This window comes from Geotrypetes seraphini, chromosome 13 (assembly GCF_902459505.1).
Source record: "Geotrypetes seraphini chromosome 13, aGeoSer1.1, whole genome shotgun sequence".
NCBI classification, from domain to species: domain Eukaryota; kingdom Metazoa; phylum Chordata; class Amphibia; order Gymnophiona; family Dermophiidae; genus Geotrypetes; species Geotrypetes seraphini.
In genome coordinates this window covers 53,062,771-53,083,701 of record NC_047096.1, presented here as the reverse complement: position 1 = coordinate 53,083,701, position 20,931 = coordinate 53,062,771, and the positions used below count along the sequence as shown (strand labels likewise).

At 41.5% G+C, this 20,931-nt stretch overlaps 1 protein-coding gene across 6 annotated transcripts in view; it reads right to left on the bottom strand.

The window, feature by feature from the left end:
* KIRREL3 (kirre like nephrin family adhesion molecule 3) overlaps positions 1-20,931 on the bottom strand; it is a 1,600,598-nt gene that overhangs the window by 87,708 nt on the left and 1,491,959 nt on the right. The window lies entirely within an intron of this gene.

Genomic DNA, 20,931 nt, shown 5'->3' with positions numbered 1-20,931 from the left:
ACACTAACCCTGATGACGGATGGGAAGGAGTAAGGAGGTAGGGGATGTATGCACGATGGCTTTGAGAGAAGAGCTGGATGGGAAAGAAGGCAGGGAAGAGGCTGTGTGTAATAATTCCACCTGAAAGTTGGGTGAGAAAGGAATAATGAGAAAACAGAGCATAAATAACAGCTCAGACGCAGCCCTTTCAGTGATCTGATGAAACGTACTTTCATGCATCAGAGGAAACAGGAGAAATTGCCCCTTGGAAAGAGTGCTGCCCTCTTGACAGATACTGGCCATAAAAATGCTAACTCTGTTAAGCCTCTTGATGTACGCTGCCCGTATTGCTTATTGCTTGCTCTTATCTGCATATTTGCAGCACTGGATGGAGATAGGTTTAACAGAAACTTTACTCACCAAGGGCTTGAACTCAGAAGAAGAAAAATTACTTTGTCAGCATTTTTAAAAGGCATCACTCCTAACTGTAACACTGAAATCAAAAACAAGAGTGAACGGGGGACAGCAGCTTTCTCTCCCTCTCATCCCCATTCCCCTGTGGTTATTTCATAGGCAGTCTGTGAAAGAAACAACTTAATGAAATGCTCTACAGCACTTTAATCCTCTCTACTCCCCTCCATCTTTCAAGCAAAGATACCTGGCCGGCCAACTGGTGAATTAGATTCTTTTGAATCCAAATCACTAAAGGCCAGCACCATCTTTTCTTATTGTTATTCATGTTCCCTGATAACTTGTCTCAGATTCCAAAAACACACTCACTTCTCAGTCCTCTAGAAGCTAGGCAAGAGCTATATTCATATTTGCAGTTCTGGTCAATGTTTTTTCACCTATGCAACTTTGACAGAGTTGTTAAATCATTAGAGGCAAACTAGAACTCATTCTGTTTTTTTCTTAAGCTTTCATCTACAATAATTTTAGGATTTGTAGTCAGAAAGGAAAGATTACAAACCTCCAAATCCTTAGCAGAGAGAGATACCTCCCCCCCAATATTCAGCAGGACATAACCAGCTGAAAATGGCTCTTGGCTGGCTAAGTCCCATTTGGCCAGCTATCTGCTAATATTCAGCAGGAGATAGTCGAATATCTCCCACTGAATATCTGGCTCACTGGCTAACCTTGGTGACCAGCTATGTTGTGTGACATAGCTGATCACTACTGATTTTCATCAGCTGATTAGCTAAGGCATGCAGCCAGATAGACCTGCCTATCCTTCCCCTCATTAAAAGGCATTTCCCATGCAGGAAAACTAGGGACCTCCCTCCCCTTCAGAATCACTGAGCTCCGGAACAACCTTACTTCCTCACTTCGGAATCTGAGCTCCCTCCAACTTTTCCACAAACATCTGAAAACTTGGCTATTCTCAAAAATGTAAAACTTCCTCCCTCTCAGGTATACTAAGCCCCTCTAAACATTTTTTGTACTAAGGCCTATAACCCTTCATTGGAGTTCCTTTTCTATCCCAGCTCCTATACACTGTGCCGAGCTCTATGATTGCGGAGAGGATATGGTATACAAACCTAAGGTTTAGTTTAGTTAGTTTAGTTTAAAAGGCAGGTCTATGTTTGGCCGTTTGCCTTAGCCAGCCAGCCAATGAAAATCGGCTTTGCCAGCTAAGTGTGAGCCACTGAACTTCAACCCGGATATTCAATGTTGGTGACCCTGGTATTGAATATCCGGGATCGCCGCTGATCATGGGAGGCAGGTGGGCTGCCTCCCAAGATTTCAATATCAGGCCCAAAGATTATAATTTGGAGATGTGCACTTTTTAATATATATTTTGATTACAAAGATGTAGAAAATCATTTGCAAACATCTATGAGAAGGGTCCTCAAATCTAGTCTTCAAAGTCTACCACCAAGCCAGATTTTCATGATTTCCACAATGAATGTATTAGAGATCTATCTGGATTCATTGTTTCTAGCTGGATTGTGGACTTTGAGGACTAGATTTGAGGACCTCTGATACATGATGACTAAAAATCAATACAACCTTTACATATACATTTTGGAGGCAATTTTATAACGGTTCCTCGATGAGGAAGATTCTTCTATACTGGTGTTCAGATCTATTGAAAAGTTTTCCACGCTCTCGATGAACCCCTTTTGCATCCATAAGAACTTAAGAATTGCCATACTGGGAAAGACCAAAGGTCCGTCAAGCCCAGTATCCTGTTTCCAACAGTGGCAAACCCAGATCCCAAGTACCTAGCTGGATCTCAAGTAATAAAACAGATTTTATGTTGCTTATACTAAGAATAAGCAATGGATTTCCACAAGCCATTTCAATAATTTCCTATGAACTTCCCTTTTAGGAATTTATCCAACCCTTTTTTAAACCTCGCTATGCTAACTGATTTCACCACATTCTCCGGCAATGAATTCCAGAGTTTAGTTGCACGTTCTTTGAAGAAATATTTTCTCCATTTTCTTTTAAATCTACTACTTAGTAGCTTTATTGCATGCCCCCTGGTCCTAGTATTTTTGGAAAGAGTAAACAAGCGATTCACGTTTACACTTTCTACTCCACTCACTAGTTTATAGACCTCTATCATATCACCCCTGAGCCGTCTGTTCTCCAAGCTGAAGACCTTTAGCTGCTTTAGCCTTTTCTCATAGAGAAGTTGTCCCATCCCTTTTATCATTTTCATTGTCCTTCTCTGTACCTTTCCAATCGAAATATGGCAACCAGAATTCCACACAGTATTTGAGGTGCGGCCGTACCATAGACATTTTAATCTTTGTTTTCCATTCCTTTCCTGATAATTCCTAACATTCTATTTGCTTTCTTAGCCTCCGCCATTTTAATATATCCTCAACAATGACACCTAGATTCTTTTCCTGGGCAGTGACTCCTAACATAGAACCTTGTATCATGTAGCTATAGTTTGGGTTCCTCTTTCCCACATGCATCACTTTGCACTTGCTAACATTAAACGTCATCTGCCATTTTGATGCCCAGTCTCCCAAGGTCCTCTTGCAATTTTTCACAATCCTCTTATGATTTAACAACTTTGTGTCATCAGCAAACTTAATTATCTCATTACTGTAGTTATTCCCATTTCTAGATCATTCATAAATATGTTAAAAAGCAGCAGTCCCAGAAAAGACCCCTGGGGAACCCCGCTATTTATCTTTCTCCATTCAGAATATTGACCATTTAAACCTGTTTTCTGTCTTTCCAGTTCTTAAGCCATAATATGACATTACCTCCTATCCCACGACTTCCTAATTTCCTCAAAAGTCTTTCATGAAGTATTTTGTCAAATGCCTTTTGAAAATCCAAATACAGAATATCAAATGGCTCCCCTTTATCCACATGTTCATTTGCCCCTTAAAAGAAATGCAATAGACTGGTGAGACAAGATTTCCCTTGACTAAATCCATGCTGGCTTTCTCTCATTATTCCATGCTTATGTATATGTTCTGTCATTTTGTTCTTTATAATAGTCTCATCATTTTGCCCAGCACTAACATCAGACTCACTGGTCTATAATTTCCCAGATACCTCTGGAACCCTTTTTAAAAATTAGCGTCACGTTAACTACCCTCCAGTCTTCTGGTACTATTCTGGATTTTAAAGAAAAATTACTAATAAAATAGCTCTGCAAGTTTATTTTGCAATTCTATCAACATTCTGGGATGTATACCATCCAGTCCAGGCCATTTGCTCTTGTTAAATTTGTCAAATTGATCTATTACAGAAATTTGTTTGAACTTCTCCGATTCATCAGAATTGAATACCATTTTTGGCACCTGTATCTTCTCCATATCTTCCTCAGTGAAGACCTAGGCATAAAATTAATTTAATTTCTCCGCTATGGCCTTGTCTTCCCTGAGAGCCCCTTTTATCCCTCAGTTGTCTAGAACAGTGTTTTTCAACCTTTTTTGGGCAAAGGCACACTTGTTTCATGAAAAAAATCACGAGGCACACCACCATTAGAAAATGTTAAAAAATTTAACTCTGTGCCTATATTGACTATATATAAAGTAATTCTCTTGAATAGGAATCAAATAAACACAAAGAAAGTATTTTATAATGCTGCCACCGCCACTGGGGAATAGGCTGCCACTGCCGCCATCGGGAACAGGCCGGCACCGAGTTCTCCCTGCTTCTCTTCCCCGCGGGGCCGACCAACTCTCGCCACCCGTCGTCAATTCTAACGTCGGAGAGGACGTTCTAGGCCAGCCAGGCAGCGATTGGCTGGCCCAGAACGTCCTCTCCGACATCAGAATTGACGCGAGTGGCGAGAGTTGGCCGGCCCCACAGGGAAAAGCAGGGAGAACTTGGCGCCAGCCTGTTCCCGATGGCGGCGGTGGCACTCAAGTGGCTAAAGAGCTGCAGTTTGCCGGCCTAGGGACAACACTGGAGGGTGGCCAGCTGTGCACCCCCTTGGGACGTAAACCCGGGGTGGGGCAGACCGCCCCCTCCCCACCCTGGTATGCCACTATCTGTACCTCACTCCCTCCCTATGACCAAAAATTCTCCTTTCTTCTATTCCCCGTGTACACAACCATCTCTTTCCCTCCCTTCCTCTCTCCAAAGTCCATGCCTTCTGTGTCCAAACACTCATTCCCTCCCCCACCTCAGCATCTCTTTCCCTCCCTTCCTCTCTCCCAAGTCCATTTCTTCTGTGTCCAAAACGAATTCCCTCCCCCACCTCAGCATCTCTTTCCCTCCCTTCCTCTCTCCCAAGTCCATTTCTTCTGTGTCCAAAACGCATTCCCTCCCCCACCTCAGCATCTCTTTCCCTCCCTTCCTCTCTCCCAAGTCCATGCCTTCTGTGTCCAAAAACCCATTCCCTCCCCCACCTCAGCATCTCTTTCCCTCCCTTCCTCTCTCCCAAGTCCATGCCTTCTGTGTCCAAAAACCCATTCCCTCCCCCACCTCAGCATCTCTTTCCCTCCCTTCCTCTCTCCCAAGTCCATGCCTTCTGTGTCCAAAAACCCATTCCCTCCCCCACCTCAGCATCTCTTTCCCTCCCTTCCTCTCTCCCAAGTTCATGCCTTGTGTCCAAAACGCACTCCCTCCCCCCTTTTGTGTTCCGTGTTTGCCTCCCAGCCCATCTTTGCAACTTTCTCAGCAAAACGAAGCTCAAGCCGCGAGGCTTGTCTTCTGCTTCCTGCCTGCCCTGCCACGCACAAATAGCCGAATGGAAGTATTCTCCGACGTCAGCGCTGACGTCGGAGGGCAGGCTTTGCTTAAGCCCGCCCTCCGACGTCAGCGCTGACATCGGGGAACGCTTGCGATCGGCTATATGTTAGCTGCAGGGCAGGCAGGAACAGAAGACGAGCCTCGCGGCTCGAGATGTATTGAACTCCGCGGGTCCCTCGTCCAGCTCTCTCCTGTCCACGTGGGGCGGACCGCCCCTCTCCCTAGACTGGTGGTACTGCCCTGATGGCGGCCCTGACCGTACGGCACACCAGGCAACATCTCGCGGCACACTAGTGTGCCGCGGAACAGCGGTTGAAAAACACTGGTCTAGAAGTCCAACTGATTCTCTTTCTGGCTTCTTCCTTTAATATACCCAATAAAGGTTTTACTGTGTGTTTTTGCTTCCAGCACATTCATCTTTTCAAGTTCTCTCTTTGTCTTCCTTATTAGCACCTTGCATTTGACTTGACATTCCTTGTGCTGTTTACAATTATTTTCAGTCAGATCTTTTCACTTTCTGAAGGATTCTTTTTTTTTTTTTTAGCTTTAATAGCTTCCTTCACCTCACTCGTTAACCATGCCGTTTGGTCTTCCTTCCTCCTTTTTTAATACATGGAACATATGTAGTCTGGGCTTCCAGAATGATATTTTTTTAATAACATCCATGCCTGATGTAGATTTTTGACCTTTGCAGCTGCTCCTCTAAATTTCTTTTTTACCATTCTCCTCATATTATCATACTGTCCCTTTTATTTTTTTTTAGTTAAATGCTGTTGTATTGGATTTCCTGTGTGAACTTACTCCAGGGATTATATCAAATGTGATCAAGTTATGATCACTGTTATCAAGTGGCCTCAGTATCATTACCTCCCGTACCAAATTCATGTGCTCCACCTCTTGTTGATTCCTGAACCAGCTACTCCATAAAGCAGTTCTTATTTTCATCGAGGAATTTTATTTCCCTAGCATACCTTGATGTTACATTTACCCAATCAATATTGGGTTACTGGATAAGTACTGTATCATTGAACTTTGCATTTTACAGGTCCATATTTGAGAAATGCATGTTTGACTCTTAAGGCTTCTTCTATAAAACTGCGCTGAGTGGCTCACGTTGCTCCCGATGCTCATAGAGTTCCTATGAGCGTTGAGAGCAGTGCGGGTGATTCAGCGCGGCTCTCTGCACTAAAAACTGCTAGCACAGTTTTATAGAAGAGGGGTGTTAGTGTTAACCATTGAATTTATTTCCCTGTGTTTTCAAGAACAAAAATTTAGATGTTTATGTTTATTAAAATTTGATATATCGCCACAGCATACAACTGTTCACAGATCTTAAGAACCTATTACTGTTATAGTGGGCATTTTGGGGATATGAATATTATTCTGGGAGGTGTTTAATTCTATAGTATTGAATGAATGCATTTTATATTAATACATAGTATTTACAACATATAAATTATAGCCAGGTATGTTATGTACAAGTGCCCTTGGTGGAGGTGGGGTCCTGTGAGGGGTTTTTGAGAAGCGGCTTAACCACTGCATCTTTGAAGGTAGCTGGGATAGCTGGAGTGGAAATAAATAGTTTGAGAATATGGCAGATGGGAGGGATAACAGTATGTGTGAGATGGGGGTCAAGTAGAGGGGTAGGAATAGAGTCTGAGGGGCATGTAGTAGGCTTCGCTGAAGACAGAAGTTGTGATTTCAGAGAAGGAAAAAAAGTCAGCAATAGTTGACAGAGGTATGAGAGGGTGGGACCAGGCAAGAGGAGCTTCCTGAGTTGTTTGGATGAACGATGAAGGGGTGGTGTGAGTTTGAAGCTCAGGAGAGTGGATGGTGGATAGGGAAGAAAGATGTGACTTTGTAGTGAATTCAAAGGTGATCTTGTGGACCTTGTCATGGAAGTAATCAGCCATAGTCTGGGGAGAGAGAGAAGGAGGGATCGGAAGTGGGGGCGCTTTGAGGAGGGAGTTCAGCGTGGCAAAGAAACGATGAGGATTGGAAGGAAGGGTGTTAGTTAGTTGGATGTAGCTTGACCCATGTAAGCGCAGAATTAAAGGAGGTCAGCATAAATTTAAAGTGAAGTAAGTCAGCATGTATGTGAGATTTGAGCCAAAGGCGCTCGACATAATGGGTACAGGATTATAAGACCTCTAGAGACAGGACATCTATTGTACCTGAGAAAGGCATGAGTTATATCCAATCAAACTCTGTCAAGCATAAGTTTTAAATATCTGTAAATGTATAACATCTAGGACGATGATTCCTGTGATCTGTTGGAAATTGTATTTACATAATTTGAAAATAGGTCAGTAGGTTCCATTTACTTTTGAGTTATTCAAATGATAGGAAGTTTCCTTTTCCAAATTTCAACTAGGCCCAAGATAAATGCAAACTTGTTCTTTACGGTTTCAAAAGCTGATCTTTATCTTGACCTGTGGGAAGTCTGGGTTTTCTATCAGACTAATATATTATATATTATAGTATATATTATAGGATATATTATGTGAATTCTGTCACCATGCTCACTACCTCTTCCAGACAACCCTATATGGTCTGGAAAAGTTTTAATTTTTGTTTCATTTTACTATGTATGATACTAAAAAAACACATAGGCCCTTATTTTAGAATTCCTATTAACATATGTAAATACCAAAACTGACTTTGGAAAGTCAAGATTTACAAGTGTAAATGTGTAATACATCCATAGGACAAGGGGGTGGGATTGGGGCAGAGCCTACAAATACACATATATTCCCCATTCATGAAGGGAAAAGAATATCTATGACCTCTATGATCAAAGATGGGTTTTACACATGCTTCTTGGTATGTACAAGTTTTGTAAAAGTGCTTGTTTTGGGTAGAGCTCTATGGGAGGGATACGGAGGAGGCCCCCCTTAATGCCCCCCACCCCAAAAAACTTAATAGTGGCAAATTATTTTGGTACCTGTACTTAATTAGGAGAATTCAGATGTATAGATTTCTAAAATGACATACATACATGTCTAGAATCTGAAATACCAATTTTGAGTAAGTGCTAACACATACATGTGTATGTTGCTGAGTTATCTCTTTTGATGATTTAGATGTTGACAAATTGGGGGCGTGGCCTGATCGCCACGGAGACCACACGCATGTAGTGACTGCTCCTCGCACCCGCACCTAAATCCAAGCAGAATCGTGCTTTTATATTTGTAGTTTCTGCTTCGTCGGGTGTATTTCGCTGCCAGAGTCATCTTACAACCTCAGAGACTGAAAGGAAAAGAGCGACCCGTGTTCACTGGGGGGGGCGTGGCCTGATCATCGCGGAGACCGCATAGGAGTGGAGACAGCCCCTTACACCCGCACCTAGGATCTGGAGGGAAGGAGCGGCCCGCATTCACTCACGCTGCTTAGCAACAAGTGGCCCGGTCATGTGATGCAGCTGATTTAAAAAAAAAAACAAACGTTTCTGAGCTTTCTAACCTACAGTTTCCACACGCCTACCTAGCTAAAACATACAAACTCTACTCAAACCATTTCTGCTCCCTCTGGGGCTTCCGCTGACCGGTGTGTGTGTGTGAAGCCTCCGGATAGTGCCTGGTATGCCGGTTAAATCGGCGAAAACGCCGAAACACAAGACTACCTGCGCTGCTCTCAAAATGGCGGCGGCGCCGACTCCGGCTCCTGTCCTGACACACTGGGGTGAATGGGCCCAAGAAATTTCACGAACAGTCACTGCAGCCTTAGAAGATAGGCTTCACAAATTACAGCTGGCTATGGACTGTATTAATGAGCGTTTTGAGACACAGGCTGGCCGTATAACAACATTGGAACAGAGGGTGTCAGATGGTGAGGACGCAGTATTACAAGACCGAGAGAATGTGACTACTTTACAAGCTTAAGTGGCAACATTGACTGGACGGCTGGATGAACAGGAGAACCGTCAGCGTCGTAATAATTTAAGAGTTGTGGGGCTGCCTGAGCTTCGGGCTGACCAAGACCTCTACCAATTTTTTCAGGTTTGGCTCCCAAAACAACTTGGCCTGACGACACCAATGGATGGTTTTATATGTGAGCGAGCACATCGCATGGGCCAGCGTATGGAAGATAGCAACTGCTCGCGAGCAGCGATCGCTAGATACATTAATTGGAAAGAAAAGGAACTCATCATGCAGGCTTTTCGGAAATCTAGACCGCTGGAATATGAAGGTCAAAAATTATTATTATTCAATGACTACTCCTTACATGTATCCTCCCTCCGTAAGGCGATGGCGCCGCTCTGCTCCACACTTCATCGCAGGGGAATACGGTTTGCACTCATATATCCGGCATCTCTGCGTATTTGGCGAGATGGGAAACCAAATACTTTCACAGATAAAACGTCCGCACAACAATTTATTGACTCTTTATCTGTGATAGAGACTGGAGAATCCACGGTTCAGACTCCACCACATGCTGTAAATTCTCGCATCAGCTAATTTTAAATCCAATCTGCAGAAATTTCTTTAATGTTTCAGTATTCATTAAGATGTACCCGACGAAGATGAAAGCAACATACAATAACCACACTATTCCCTTCACTGAGCTTGAGATCCTGGCATCATTCCTAGATTTCTTACAAATATACTGATATGCACTGTTTGCTTTGTCTATTTCTCTTATGAGACTATGCAATGAAATACATATATTATGTTGTATGCTCTACTAGGTCAAGCACACTAATTTCATGTTTTCTGTTATTAAGTGGGTGTGGATTTTGCTAGTTGTTACATATGTGTAATTTCTCCGTGCTCACAAGAGCACCCTTAAATTGTTTTAAAATTTGCATAATAGTATGGTCCATTTCCTTTCTGACTATACATTATGCTGACATTACTGTTTCCTCTTCTCTTATTCTCAGATTTTCTTTATTTCTATTTTTAGACAGGAGTGTCTACCTGGCCTCACGGCTACATCAGTTATTTTTTCTAGACAGTAGGGATATATATTTTGCTTTATTACTGTATATCATAGACTATGGCTGATTTACATGTTCTTTCCTTTAATGTGAATGGTTTGAACCATCCCATTAAAAGAAAAAAGATAGCTAACTATGTGTCAAATAAACACCCTGATGTAATTTATTTGCAAGAAACCCACCTCCCGCCCGCTGATGCCTCGAAATTCCAATTAAAGGGATTCTCTACTCATTTATACTCCCCTGCAACTCACCGAAAGAAAAATGGGGTTTCAATATTTCTCAATGATAAACTATCTCCGGTAATTCATTCTTTTAAAACATACACGGATGGAAGATGGTGTCTAGTGTATGCTGCGGTGAACTCAGTAAATTTTGTTTTTCTTAATATATATGCCCTGGTCCAAGACCACCCAGATTTCTTCAAAGAGCTACAGCTGGCGTTGATTGAATTTGATTCTTGTCCTATGATATTAGGAGGTGATTTTAATCAAATTCAAGACTTATATATTGATAGATCATCTTCTTGCAAACCCTCCAAATCCAGGTCTTTCACAGCTCTTCATGCTTTAAATGATGCCTTCTCCCTTGTGGATCCTTGGCGCTTGCTTTACCCAAAAGGCAGAGAATACACACATTTTTCACCACCACATAACACGTACACAAGAATTGATTTTTTTCTCTTGTCATCTTCTCTTATTCAAGATCTTACCAATTCTATTATACATCCAATTTTTCTTACAGATCACGCTGCCATTTCTTTATATATATCCATATCGGCCCCATGTAAAGAATCCTCTTCTTGGCGACTGAATAACACCCTACTCTTAGATGAGGAAATTGTTGAAAGAATCAATTCTTTTACTGTGGAGTTTTTGAAAATAACTCTAAAGATCCTGAAATCTGTCCTTAAACTATCTGGGAAGCATACAAAGCAACCCTCAGAGGCGAATTGATTAAAATAGCTTCTTGGAAAAATAAACAGTCTATAAGAAAGGAAAAAGACTTAGAAAATTCTATTAAAGCCTTAGAATTACAACATATGTCTAATCATTTACATGACCCAGCTACTCTCCAACGTATCCAAAATCTTAAATATGAATACAACACTTTGGTTTCATGTACAGCCCGATGTGATATCTTCATCTCCACTTCTGGTCACTACAAGGGAGATAACCTTATGGGTTGGCCTTTAGCTAGATATCTTAAAACCAAATCTAAAAGACTACATATCACAACTATTCAAGATCCATCAGGTCATTTAGTCAAAACCAGATCTTTAATTTCCTCTCAATTTGAAAACTTTTATGCTTCTCTATACCAATCCGAATCAGCTGCTTCTGAATCAGATATAGATTCCTTTCTTACCTCCTTAACTCATCCGATCATATCAGACTCTGTTAAATTGGAACTAGATTCCCCTATAACTATATCAGAAATTGAAACTGCCATATCCTCTTTACCAGCTGGGAAAGCCCCTGGCCCAGACGGCTTTACTAATGAATTATTTAAACAATTCCAAACCCTCCTAGCTCCTTATCTTCTTACATATTATGATTTCCTCCATTCTACTCCGAACAAACAATTCAATTTCACTGAGGCCACAATTGTAGTAATCCCCAAACCTGATAGAGACGCCACCTTGGTTAAAAACTTCCGCCCTATTTCTCTCCTTAACTTAGATTATAAGATAATGGCAAAACTACTTGCATTAAGACTTACCAAAGTAATCCCGTCTCTCATACATAAAGATCAAACAGGGTTCATTAAACAAAGATATATAGGAGATAACCTGCGTCTCTTTCATCATATTAACGCTTATGCTAAAACAATGTCAGACCCCGTAATTGGTCTAGCTATTGATGCCGAAAAAGCATTTGACCGGGTGGAGTGGTCTTTTCTTTTCCGTGTCCTGAAGTGGCTCATTTTTCACGGATTGGATAGAAACGCTATATCGCCAACCCACAGCTCATATTCTAATTAATAACTCTCTATCCAATAAATTTTCCCTTCACAGAGGTACACGACAAGGCTGCCCTCTCTCACCATTGTTATTTAATTTAGTGTTGGAGCCCTTCCTTTCAGCTATCCGACAATGCCCCTTAATCAAAGGCATCCCCTCCTCTAATAGAGACTTCAAATTAGCAGCTTATGCTGATGATGTTTTACTCTTTCTTAGGAACCCTCTAGTCTCTCTTCCTCACCTTATTCAAATTGTCACTCAATATTCTCTCCTCTCTGGTTATTCTGTTAATTGGGAGAAATCAGAGATCTTCCCTCTGAACGATAATATTCTTCCCTCAGATCTAGCTCACTTTTCCTTCTCATGGTCGCATGAAGCTGTGAAATACTTGGGGATCTTAATACATAAAGATCCGATATATGCTCAAGATCTTAATATATCCAAAGTCAAAAATATAGTTCTAAATACTACATCTCGATGGTCTCCACTTTTTCTATCCTGGTGGGGTAGAATAACAGCCATCAAAATGACTTTGGCCCCTCAAATCAATTACATTCTCTCTATGCTTCCTCTTCTATGCCGGAAGTCATTTTTTCAATGGCTAAATAGGAAGCTATCTGAATTCATTTGGAACAAGAAAAAACCTCGAATTGCTCTCGCCAAGCTGAAAGCCTCTAAGATTAATGGTGGTCTTAACTTTCCAGATTTTTATCATTATTATATTGCTTCACTAGCTAAATATGGTGCTTACTGGCTCACTGACTCCCTCTTCCAAGATCCTCCTGCCTGGTTTGAAATGGAGAGCTTTTTATGCATGCCTTTACACACCTCCTGCCTACTAACAGTGTCAATACCCAGACACTTGAGAAGGCACTCTTTGTTGAGTTCAACGCAACATGCTCTTCATCTTCTAGATAAATTGGCTGAGATCTCAGTTTATGATAGTCCACTCATGTCCCTTTGGAATAACTCTAAAATTCAAAACCATGGCAAATCCCTTTCATGGAAACGATGGCAGCGGGCGGGTCTGTTCCTTTTGATATTATTTGCTCTACATATTCGCTGCCTCCTTCTGTTTATTCACAATGGCTCTCACTCACTGAAACACTGTCTTCTATGCATATACGTTTTGACTTCATGACTTCCACTCATACTATTCGTCATTGGTCTATACTGTCTCTACTTAAAGGCAAGGCGATATCTCTTTTCTACAGTATTTTAAGAGATCATTCCTTCACTTTTACACCCCAATCTATGAAACACTGGGAAACTATACTCACTATTCCGCTTTCTGACATTGATTGGGAACTTTTCTGGTCTTCAACAAATCGCCCACTTTTATCTTCTAGAGTCTCACAATCAATGTTCTTTATTATGTGGCATGCAGTATGGACTCCATTTCGCATGTGGAAAGCCAATTTAAAACAAGACTCTGTTTGCTGGAACTGTTTAAAAGATGTAGGAACTCTCGACCACATGCTTTTTCACTGTACACAGGTCTGATCCTTTTGGACTCGCATTTGGAGCACCATACAATCTATTACTAACTGCTCGGAAGAGATCTCTATGGACATTGTAATCCTTCGCTCTCAACATCCCTGCTTTGTCCTCCTAAACTCATTGATACCATGTTTGTGACTGCTCTCATGCACATTCTGAAAAACTGGAAATCATCTTCGTTATTAGACTATACTTTTTGGTGGAACTCTCTGTGTATGTACCATAGATTTGAATCATATGCATATGAGAAAAAAATTACATCCAGAACCCTCACGAACTTGAAGTTTAACAAATCACCTTGGTCATTCATAGATACCTATGTACGTTCTGCTTCGTAGACACTCCTGTCTTCCTTTTCTTTAATTTCCTTTTCTTTATTTTTCTTTCATCTTTCTCCCTTTTTTCTGTTGTTCTCCCTCACTTTCTTCTTATATTCTCTTCACATGCAGTTCTAATAGTAGGAACCTTTCTCACTGTTATGTTCCTCTATAGTTAAATATAGATTTATATGCTCTTTATACAGAAAGCTTTATTTTGACTTCATGTATTTGAACTGCTTCCTGTATTTTCTAAAAATACTCAATAAAAAACTTAAAAAAAAAGATGTTGACAAATTGCTTTCCCTCCTGCATGTTGCATGTATTTTATAAAAGGCTCCTTTCCCAAAATAGTACTTGAATATGATATGTTCTGGATGTCTCAGGGGTAAATATTCAGTTACCAGCATTATCCTCAGATATGCAATGTCGGGCTATGTCCAGGCACTGGCACCATGTTTGTGTAACCAGTTGTCCCTTATCCTATTAAGTGCAATACTGTATTCAGCACTTAACTACCTAAGTGAAACCTAAGAGAGGACTTGATTGTATGTGGTCTGATTTGGATGTAAAATGCTGAATATCGATACTTAACTGCATAAGTGCCTCCTCCACCCCTAGACCACCAACAAAATCACGGCTCCATGCAAACGATTTAACTGGGCATGTTGACCCTCAGTTTGAATTCCTATGTTCTACATAGTAACATAGTAGATACGGCAGATAAAAGACCTGAATGGTCCATCCAGTCTGCCCAAACTGATTCAATTTAATTTTTTTTCTTCTTCTTAGCTATTTCTGGGCAAGAATCCAAAGCTCTGCCTGATAAAGTCTCCGTCAAAGCTCACTCCAGTCCAAGTACACCTTCCCAGCCCATTCTTCACCAAACGGCCATATACAGACACAGATCATGCAAGTCCGCCTTGGTTCTTCAATATTTACTATTATTTTATGATTCTAGATCCTCTGTGTTCTTCCCATGCTTTTTTGAACTCCGTCACCATTTTCATCTCCACCACCTCTCTTGGGATCACATTCCAAACATCCACCACCCTTCTCCGTGAAGAAGAATTTCCTTACATTGCTCTTGAGTCTCCCACCCTTCAGCCTCAGATTATGCCCTCTAGTTTTACCATTTTTCTTTCTCTTGAAAAGATTTTGTTCTACGTTAATACCTTTCAAGTACTTGAACATTTGAATCATATCTCCCCTGTCCCTCCTTTCCTCTAGGGTATACATATTCAGGGCTTCCAGTCTCTCCTCATACGTCTTTTGGCGCAAACCTCCTATCATTTTCATTGCCCTCATCTGGACCACTAAAATATTATGGACTGTCTAAAATATTATGGTCTATCATAAGAACATAAGGTTTGCCATACTGGGACAGACTGAAGGTCTATCAAGCCCAATATTCTGTTTACAACAGTGGCCAATCCAGGTGTTTGTTTTATTAAAACTTGTTATACTGCTTATTCATACGACTGGTCCAAGTGGTTCACAAATATACAATCAATATAAAACAAAATAAAAGAATTCCATCATTAAATAGGATAGACCTAATCCATACAAAACCAATCATACAGGACAACACTCCTAACTAAATGAGTACAGTATTACATCATGAACTAAAAAAAAAATCACAGGACTGCTGATTAATGACCTAAAAATCCATCACAAAATATGAATGCGCTCCGATTCAATTGAATCTTGGCTAAAAGCTTCTCAGAAGAAGAAAGTTTTTAACATAGTTTTAAAGGATTTACATTTTTCCTCGAGAGGGTCCAGAGGAGAGCGACACGTCTGATAAAAGGTATGGAAAACCTTTCATACGCTGAGAGATTGGAGAAATTGGGTCTCTTTTCTCTGGAGAAGAGGAGACTTAGAGAGGATATGATAGAAACTTACAAGATCATGAAGGGCATAGAGAAAGTGGAGAGAGACAGATTCTTCAAACTTTCAAAAAATAAAAGAACAAGAGGGCACTCGGAAAAGTTGAAAGGGGACAGATTCAAAATGAATGCTAGGAAGTTCTTCTTTACCCAACGTGTGATGGACACCTGGAATGCGCTTCCAGAGGACGTAATAGGGCAGAGTACCGTAATGGGGTTTAAGAAAGGATTGGACAATTACCTACTGGAAAAGGGGATAGAGGATTACTGCACAGGTCCTGGACCTGTTGGGCCGCCGCGAGAGCGGACTGCTGGGCACGATGGACCTCAGGTCTGACCCAGCAGAGGCATTGCTTATATTCTTATGTTCTTATGTTCCTCTAACTTCAAATCTCGAGGCAAACCGTTCCATAGGTTTGGTGCCATGAAATAAAATGCATTATTTCGGGTAAACTCGCACCTTGCCCTATTCACTGATGGAAGTACTAATTTATTGTCCTGAATAGATCTCAAGGTTCTTGTTGGTGCAGATCACAAGTACCTGGCAAGATCCCAAAAGAGTAAAAACAGATTTTAGGCTGCTTATCTTAGGAATAAGCAGTGGAATTTCTCAAATCCATCTTAATAATGGCTTATGGACTTTTCTTGAAGGACCTTCTCTAAACTTGTCTAAACATGTTAGTTCTTCCAGCAATCCCCAAGCTGCATATTCAAAAGCAAGTAATATAGTCAGTACCCAATACCAGTCACCATGAAACAAAATAAGCTAAATTCAGTGCTGGTTAACAGATAAATTGGATGGACTACTCAATATCCAGTAAACATTTATCCATTTTGATTTAGGAGTCAGGGTTGCTACAGTTGCAGAGCAAAATTTATCTAGGTAACAGAGTTAAAAATATACAATGCATTAAAAAAAAAAAAAAGAAAGGGAATGCTAAAGACTCATTTCATCTCTTCAAACCTATAATTCAATATGCAGAGACAGTCTAAACCTATAATTCATATCCAAAGACATCCTATTTTTTCAAACCTGTAACTCATTGTTCATGACCACTGATTAGAAATCATGCTGTAAACTGCATTGAATCCTTGTCGAAACTTGCAGCACAGAAGAAAAAGTGTGGTAAGGTATGGTAACACGGTCATGAAAATAGGAAAGGCAATTCATATATCAAGCATAAGCACACAAGTAAAATTATAGTACAAAGACCATTCTAGTTAGTAGAACTTGCTCTGTAAATAGACTTATTAACCTATCTTGGTCAAGATTAACATTCCCAAAGGCAGAGAGAGTTTATTCCACAAAGTGGGTGCTAGACAAAAAAAGTGCTTTGACTAGCTGCTCCACGCTAGCCTGAGAAGGACTAGGTAAAACCAAATGATCATTCATGGAGTGGAAGAAATGTAAGGGGACATAAAGAATAGTATATCTATAAAATAATGAGTGAAGTGGAAAGGGTAGACGTGAATCGCTTGTTCACTCTTTCCAAAAATACTAGGACTAGGGGACAAACGATGAAGCTACTAAGTAGTAGATTTAAAACAAACCAGAGAAAATATTTCTTCACACAATGTGTAATTAAACTCTGGAATTCATTGCTGGAGAATGTGGTGAAATCAGTTAGCTTAGCGGGGTTTAAAAAAGATTTGGATAATTTCCTATAAGAGAAGTCCATAGACCATTATTGAGATGGCTTTGGGAAATCCACTGCAGCATAAAATCTACAGTACTTGCGATCTAGCTAGGTGCTTGGGACCTGGGTTGGCCACTGTTGGAAACAGGATACTGGGCTTGATAGACCTTCAGTCTGTCCCAGTATGGCAACTCTTATGTTCTTATTATATCATTATAGAGAAGCAGATCATCCCAAAGCACTTTATAGGCAAGAATAGTGCCCAAATGTTGGTGGAATGGAAGGTTATTCTGTTAGCAGCAATACTGTCCACATGAAGGAGACGGAATCAGTGGTATAGCACAACCAACACAACAAAAGAAAAGCACCTGGGCCTCAATAATTGGTGTGTAGGAACAGATTTTATTCAAGGACCCGACATGGGCTATGTTTCGACAAAATGCTTGCCCCAGGTTACTTGGTCTCTCTCAATTTCGGTCTAGAAGGGGCATGACTTAGACTCATAGTAGCCTAATAAATGGAAATACCCTGGATATGGACTTTGTATGCATGCACAGTTTAGTTGGTTGTTTTTTTTTTAAATATGATTGAGCTGGACACATTGCTACTGAGAGTTTTTATGCCACACATACACGGTATGCTGCTTTTCAATACAGTTCAACATTTCTTAATTAATTACATATTGGACTACAAACCACTGGATCTTTTATTTTTGGAACAATAAGCACAGCTGAACCCTGAGGCAGGCATTTTGCCGAAACACAGCCCATGTTGGGTCCTTGAATTAAAGGTTGTTCCTGTACACCAATTCTTGAGGCCCGCATGCTTTTTTTTTGTCAAACAGCAATACTGAGCCAACTATCTAGATAACTACTTGGATAAAATTAGTCCAGAAAAATTGCTGTCCTAACTTTATCCAGATAGCGGTTTGAATATCCCTCCTATATGTATAGCTGTAGCATGTGCTGCTATACCTCGATATTTTGCATCTCTCAGAATCTGCGATCACACTGTTAGATAACCATGTTTAATTTAACCGCTATGGCCAGTGTTTAAAAAATCGCTGACCATGGCGGCTGAATATTCACCACATAACTGGAATGGACACCTGGAATGCACTTCCAGAGGAAGTAATAGGGCAGAGTACGGTACTGGGGTTTAAGAAAGGATTGGACAATTTCCTGTTGGAAAAGGGGATAAAAGGGTATAGATAGAGGATTACTGCACAGGTCCTGGACCTGTTGGGTTGCCGCATGAGTGGGCTGCTGGGCATGATGGACCTCAGGTCTGACCCAGTGGAGGCATTGCTTATCTAATATAATAAAACGCTAGACCGCGCATGCGCACTCCCATCGCGTGCGTCCATTTTCTGTGAGCTGTAGGGCACCGCAGATAGGAGTGCGCATGCACGTGAAGCTCTCTCTCTCCCTCTCCCTGAGGTAGATGTCGACCGCGGCGGCTGTCGGCAGCCCGAGGCGGATGTCGGCCGCGGTGGCTGCTGGCCGCCCGAAGCTCGCTCTCTCTCTTCCTCCCCCCCTAGGAGGCGGATGTCCACCGCGGCGGCCCGAGTCGGATGTCGGCCGCGGTGGCTGCTGGCCGCCCGAAGCTCTCTCTCTCTCTTCCTCCCCCCCTAGGAGGCGGATGTCCACCGCGGCGGCCCGAGTCGGATGTCGGCCGCGGTGGCTGCTGGCCGTGGCGGCTGTCGGCGGCTGCAGGCCGCGGCAGCCAAACCCCGAAAGCATTTCAACATAAGTAGGCCATGCAGTTCAGGAGGAAGGTGTGGGGGGGGGAGGAAAATACTGCACAAGGAAGTGGGGTGGGAGGGAAATGGAGGGCAGAAAAGGGGTTGATGGACAGGGGAAGAGGTGCTGATGAACAGGGAGGGGGGCAGAAAAATGAAGACAGGCCTACTGCTGGACAGGGGGAGCAGGAAGGAGGTGATGATGGACAAGGGGAGGTAAAACAAAGGGAGAAGGGCTTCTGCTGGATAAGGTGAGCAGTGATGGGGTGGTGGAGGACACAGGGGAGGTAAAAGGAAGGGAGAATGGACAGGGGGAGCAGGCAAGGGGTGGTAGTGGACAGCCAAGGAAAAAAAAAAAAAAGACAGACAGAAATACAGAAAGCGGCTAAGGAGAGAGAAAAAAACCCCAAAACAGACACACACACATATATTCTAGCACCCGTTAATGTAACGGGCTATAAGACTAGTGTTCTTATGTTCTTATAACTATGACAGACAATCAGTTTCTAGAATCTGTCTTTCTGATATTATCACTTGTTCTGTTATGCCAAAGTGTGGTGTATTATTCAAGATGACAGCTAATACCCTTCTCAAAACAGGCATAATGCTCAGCTGACCTGTAGAAGGCATTGTATAATGCCATTTGATGAAAGACAAAGAAGAACTTGGCATTGGGACCTGAATACTTTTTGTAAAGCAACAGATCATCTCTTGTTCTGACTTCAGAAAATTTTATTTATATTTTATGTAAATATTACTCTCAGGCATCCACAAAACAAAAAAATTAAAGACTAAAATGCACCCGAAGTTATTACTTCATAGTCATCCAAAAGACATAAAAGACACCTCTTATAGGGGTCCTTTTACTAAGGCATGCCAGCCGATCTAGCGTGCGCTTAACGCTAATGCGTCCATTATATTATATGGATGCATTAGCATTTAGTGTGGGCTATATCAGCTAGAGCGCCTTAGTAAAAGAGGGGGTTAGTAAACGCCAATGATCATTTATTAGATAAGTCAGCACAATAACCGAACATTAGCCAGTCAAAAGGAACTTTTAGAAATGTCTAATGGCATCACTGTGCTGCTCCCTCATTAAAGGTTTACATGAGAAGAATCTGCTCTTTTGACAAGAATCAACTACTGTGATTTACCATATATAGTAAAACCTTGGTTTGCGAGCATAATTCGTTCCAGAAGCATGCTTGTAATCCAAAGCACTCGTATATCAAAGCGAATTGCCCCATAAGAAATAATGGAAACGCAGACGATTCGTTCCACAATCCAAAAACTTTAATCCAAAATACTATACATACTTGTATTGCCAAACCTCAGTCGTTTAGAACAGTCACTTCGCTCCAGAAGAATCAGAGAGAGAAGAACCATCGGCTCAGTTGTGATGATGTGACGCATGTATACTGTATGTACTCGTATTGCAAGACTTTGCTTGTATATCAAGTTAAAATTTAATGAAATGTTTTGCTTGTGTGGCAAAACACTTTCAATCCAAGGTTTTACTGTATACTCGAATATAAACCAAGATTTCTATGTCAAAAAAATGGCCCTAAAATGGGGGTCTTGGTTTATATTTGAGTCTCATTTAGCCCCCCCCCCCCCCTTCCTGGACCCACCGCGGACCTCCAATACTGCCTTGGTGGTCCAGTGGTGCCAGGTTTCGAGAAAGGTTGCTTCGGGAATTCACAACAGCCTTTTTTTTTTAAACCACAGAGACTGCTGGGCAGGAATGTAGAAGGATTGCTCCTGCCCTGCCTCAATGCTGGACCACCAGGGACCTAT